At 40.2% G+C, this 5,994-nt stretch overlaps 1 pseudogene; it reads left to right on the top strand.

The window, feature by feature from the left end:
* The first annotated feature begins 2,894 nt into the window (after nt 1-2,894).
* Nucleotides 2,895-3,798, top strand: LOC110314676 (annotated as a pseudogene).
* Nucleotides 3,799-5,994: the final 2,196 nt, after the last annotated feature.

Here is a 5,994-nt window from a genome sequence, read left to right as displayed (position 1 = left end):
CTGGGAGGAGTCTAGCCTGAAGGTCAGAATCTTGAGACATTGTCTATGTGACTACTAGCCATGCTTATCCTGTGGGGGCTGTGGGGATGGTAACTTCGGGAGGAACCTTGAGTCCAAGAGATATGAGGGAATGCCTACCATGCCATGTAGGTGAATTATCACCACTCTGGAGTTCAGACCTCAACTCAACTGGAGACCAGACTGTGTATAGCCCAATGGGTAATCCTTGGTTAGTGGTTTAGTCCCTGGGAGCTCTGTGGGGTATGATTGGTTGATATTGTTGCTCTCCTGTGGGGTTGCAAATACCTTCAGCTCCTTCAGTCCTTTCTTTAACTCTCATAGGGGACCCTGTGCTCAGACTAATAGGTGGTTGGGAGCATCTGCCTCTGTATTTGTCAAGTTCTGGCAGAGCCTCTCAGGAGACAGCTATATCAGGCTCCTTTCAGCAAGCCCTTCTTGGTATCCACAATGGTATCTGGGTTTGGTGGCTGTATATAAGGATGGATTCCCAGGTGGGGCAGCCTCTGGATGGCCTTTCCTTCAGTCTCTGATCCACATTTTGTCTCTGTACTTGCTGCCATGAGTATTTTGTTCCCCTTTCTAAGAAGAACCAAAGCACCCACACTTTGTTCTTCCTTATTCTTGACCACTGAGGAAATTTATGCCTACTACTATGTAACAAGGTTGGTAAGTTTAGCTTTCACCCTCATCAAAGAAGTTTCCCTCTGCAGCAGACAGAAATCATCACAGAAATACAACAATTAGTCAAACTGCAGAAAAACAAACTGACTTTAGGGTGGCAATCTCTGTTGATACCTCTACAGTACAACTCCTACATTTAAAGATCATGAAGCATCAAAAAAGAGAATTAGAAAGACTATAAGACATACAGGACCAGGATGTTTGTTGTGAGGCAGTGTCTTCTAGGAATGAGAATTAATTGGTTATCCAATCCCAGGTGGTCAGCTGTAAACACATATATAAATAAGCAACACTAAATTGGCTCCATAAGTTTCATTTAAATATACATATAATGATAATTGAAGAAGAAGTCATGAATTTCAGAAAATATGGGAGGACACAACTGGAGTTTAAAGAAGGGGAGATTGCAATGAGAATAGTGTGAATACAGCACTCATGTATGAAATTCTCCAAAAAATAAATATTAAATGATATAAAAAAAATACAAGACTGCACACAAAAGTACATCTAAATGTCGACTGTGTGGTAGCTGGGTCTCCTAGAAGAGAATGGAGTGGAAGCATACAGAATAGACTTTGAGATTTAGATGTTCCTTAGAATGTTACAAATGTATATTTAAATTCTAGTACTCTGGGTGCTGTGTGGCTATAAGGAAGTTACCTAATCACTATGAAATTCAATTCATTAATCTGTAAAACATGAGAAATATAGGTACAAGAGAGTCATTTGAAGGACTGACTGGAATTGATCAAGCCAACATAAAGTTCTTGGTAAATGAATACAATAAATGTGATAAAAGCTATGCATTGTTACTGTTACTAAAAGTACTAGTCACTCCCTACAATGAAATCTCTGGTTATTGCTGAATGGAATTCTCACAGAAAACCTAAAAAACGAATATCATGCACATTCACAGATTTAAAAAAAAAGAAAAGGTTGAGGCCCAATGGGGATAAGCAGTTGCTAAGAAAGGAAAACAAGTCTCTCCATCTCACAGACAGAGCCTTACCTCTGGGGTTTGAATAGATAATCAGTAGACTGACAAGCTGAAGAGGATTAGGGATGTATTGCACAGCTGCTTCAGTACTTTCTCTCCACATCTCTATTGCTAAGGCTACAAACCTCAAGGGGCATGGCCTAAAACCCTCAATAGGGAGCACCTTAACCCCTCTCAACTTCCTGTTTTGTCAAACACAGTGCTTCCATGGCCTCTCCTAGGAACATTACACAAATCTCAAGGCACAGTCCCTCTGGTACTCCCTAACAAGGTTCTAGGTGGGAAGACATTTTATCCCTGAGGATTTGCTATGGTTACAATGGGCCTCTCTGACTTGCCTTCTTTCTTGGGTTTCTCCTTTATTACCAGGCCCAAAGCAGCTTCTCTCCTCAACCACAAGCTTAGAAGTCAGTCTTCAAATCCTGATTATAGCAGGCATGTAAAGGAGCTCTATTCTCAACCTCAAGACCCTGTTCAGACCTAGCTCAGCACTCTTAAGACTTTAGGACAGCAGACAGCTCTTATGCCCCTGTCCGTTAAACTGAGCTTGTGCCATATCTCCTTTATGTGCCTGTAGATAACGTGAAGATTAGAACAAAGCCCGAGGAAAAATTGTGGATCCCTACTGTGATGTGAAGCTTCACTTTCTCACTATAGTGCTGTTTATTGGAGATAAATCATTTCTTTCCAACATACAAACTTTATATTTTATTTCTCCAGATTAATGTTGTTAATGCTACAAGAGATATTATAAAATTAAATATGAGGGGTGACACCTACTCTGTTGCATCCTCCAAAGATAATCAGATGTTGTCCTCTAGAAAATTTTACTATGCTATAGTAGCCAAACAATGAATGGTTTTTATTTAGAATGAAGGATGAATTTGGTCTGTGAACTGTGTGTGCATTAGGAAACTGATCTGACATACATTATAAAAACTTTTATATTAAAGAATCCCATTTCTTAAGTTCTATACAACAATACCAAATTCTTTTGAAACTATTTCTTTATGATCATTATTTTATAATTACACCATTTATAGGGAGGAAAAGGATGAGAGAGGGAATGAGATGTGTTCCTCTTTTAAGAATTATAATTCAATGTTTTCTAGCAGCTATGATTTAAATTTCTTCAATTCACTAAGGTGTCTTGCTATTTTCCTCCTTATGTGTATCTTTAAATGAACTCATACAGCCAAAGTTAGAGCCTATGAAACCACTGTTACTGAGTTCATACTCCTAGGTTTAGTGTAGACACCAGAGATGTGGCCAGTTGTCTTCATACTCTTCCTCTTGGCTTACATGACCACAGTTGGGGGTAAATTGAGCATCCTAGATTCTGTCTTGGTGGAACCCAAACTGTACACCCCCATATACTTCTTCCTGAGTAATGTGTCAGTGATGGATGTGGGGTGCATCAGTGTCACTATTCCCTCCGTGTTCAGTCAGCAATTGTACAATTCCATATGGAGACTGCATCACACAGCTCTTCTTCCATCTGCTGGTTGGGGTTGACTACTTCCTGTTGATGCCCATGGCTTATGAGTGCTTCCTGGCCATCTGCCGGCCCCTCAAATACAGCACCCAAATGAACCACCATCCAGAGGATCTTGGTGGCCTCATCCTGGGTTTGTTCCTTCATCAATGCACTGACCCACACTGTGGCCATATCCACACTTCACTTCTGTGGTCCCAATGTGATCAATAACATCTACTGTGACCTCCCTCAGCTCTTCCAGCTGTCCTGCTCCAGTACCCAGCTTAATGAGATGCTGCTCTTTTCGATAGGTTTCCTAATGGCAGGAACCTCCATGGCACTCATTTTTACCTCTTACATCTATGTGGCAGCTGCAGTTCTGCAAATCAGCTCTGCTGATTGCAGGAAGAAAGCCTTCTCCACCTGCAGCTCTCACCTCACTGTGGTTGCCATGTTCTATGACACAGGTATCTTTGCCTACATGAGACTCAGGTCCATCATACTTTATAATAAGGATAAAGCTATTGGGATCTTCAACACTGTCATCAACGCAATGCTGAACCCAATCATCTATAGTCTCAGGAACCCTAATGTGCGGGCTGGCCCTGGGGGGTACTCATAGGGAAATAGCTGTCACATGGAGACCTCAAGGCTTCTTCCACCTATTTCTTCTAAAACTAAACCTGTATTAAGGTTTCCTGTGGTTCAACACTAGAACAAATTGTTCAAAATTGTTTGTATCTTGGAACTTTATTTAAGGGATGATAATTACCTCTATATAGATGTTTGTGTACACATAGGTTCACCCCAGTCTGCTCTTTCATGAGTTTTAGACCCAGAGTGTCTCAGAAAACATTCCCCCAGGAGTCTTACTTATTCTTCAAGTTTGGATATAGTTGGTATGTGTATGCAACCTAACTCTAGAGGGGAAATAGCTCATTCCTTTTATAGAACTCTATAGGATTCAGAGGAAATGGAAAGAAACTTGTTCTGTAGTTTCACATTCCCTAGTAATTATAGAGAACTTGTATCTGTGTGCAGCTCACAGACCTGACTGTACATGTCAAAACTTTACTCACATGAGAGAAATGTTATGATGGAAAAAGAGCTTTCCTCAATTGTCATTAGCTGAATGTTTTAATTTTTTGAAAGAGAGAAATTTGTAATCTAAACACTTAAATATTTCAACCCAGCTCTACCACTTAATATTATCTCCTCTCTAAATTTTAACTCTTCCTCTCTAAACCTCCAAGTTTTAATCCATGTGAGAATGCAGATCACAGCATAATTCCTCTTACTGTCTGTGAAAGGATGTATCACTAACCAAGAATGCTCTCAGTTCCATTCTCTGTTTACCAGCCATCAGTCAAGCCATCACCTAGGTGCATCTTCCACCTCACGTTTTTAGAACTTATCATCTGTTCTTGACATTGCTACTGTCTCACTAATATGTGTCCAATCCATTTAATACTCTCATTTGATCTGAATCTATAAATTAACTTCTCTATGATATCAGATATGGGTGAGTAGACTGTGAGGATAGCCTAAGATAGAGGTAGAAAGAGGACATAAAAGAAGGTACTAAGTAGAGTATTTGTGGGAAATGCAGATAAACCATAGGGACATAAGGAGAGGTTGGAATCAAAAAGCAAGGGGTTGAGAAGAAATAACAGAAGCATTACAGAGGCTGACATGGGCTACAGGGATAGACAAGCAGATGAAAAAGAATGCAAAAATAGGTAAGATGTCAAGAGGATGTTGAAAGGTTTCAGAGGGATACAATTTATATGTCAGAGATGGATGACATGGACTCTCACTCTGTGTGGTCCTGCAATAACTAGTTTCTTGAAGCCCTGAAGCCTTTGCAGTAACCGTACCTCTCTATTTACCCACAAATTTCATGTTTTTTTTTAATAACTTGGAAGAAACCCTTCCCTTTGAAATCTATGTCCTGCTTATTTTTTTCCAAACTATAAATCTCTGTGCAATATAAATTTGTCATTAGCCATGAAATACATTGTGTTGTAAAACTCAAATTGTGCAGAATGTCACCACTGCCTTTCTACACCAGAACCACAACAATGTTGTTACAGACACACACACACACACACACACACACACACAAAATGGTCACACAACACATTCAAAACAGCACATAAGTTCGCAGCTCATTTTCCTCTTATACATTATACAATTCTCTAAATCAACCTACAAGCCCATCTTTTTTACCTTTGTATAGATTCTTTGTGAATTTTACATCATGCACCCAAAACTCACTCATCTTGCTGTCCTTTGTATCTTCCTCTGCCCTTGCAACCTCCTCTCCTAAAAGAAAAGAAAAGAAGATTGACTAGAAACAAACTTGGCATGGAAGCTGAAATGTATCCCACAGGATACCCTCCTGTTGTTCACACATCTTTACTTTCAAAAGTTCATTGCAATGAGTCAGTGCTCTGGTTTGAGATCTCTGGCTTCTGCTACACTATCAATACTGGATCCTCACAGAGGCTCCTCTTNGATATCCTATTATTGCTCTGTCATGGAAATACTGTAGNTTTGGGTCTGCAGTACAAAAGAATTTTCACATGTTCCAGCAGATCACACATGTGAATGTTAGGGTGGACCAACACAGAGCCCTAAATCTAAGCATGGGAGGTAGCTGAGTTGAGCAGCCTATCAACTCTCCTGTGACTGCAATACCAGGACAAGTTCTCCAGCACTGCTCTGGCAAGTTTATCCAATGCTGAAACTGGTAAGGAACAGAGCCAGCTCTATGACNTCAAACTCATAGAACTGGCTCACCAACACTTCTGCTACT

This window comes from Mus pahari, unplaced genomic scaffold (genome assembly GCF_900095145.1).
Source record: "Mus pahari unplaced genomic scaffold, PAHARI_EIJ_v1.1 scaffold_14758_1, whole genome shotgun sequence".
Classification (NCBI taxonomy): domain Eukaryota; kingdom Metazoa; phylum Chordata; class Mammalia; order Rodentia; family Muridae; genus Mus; species Mus pahari.
This window is presented reverse-complemented; position numbering and strand designations above follow the sequence as displayed.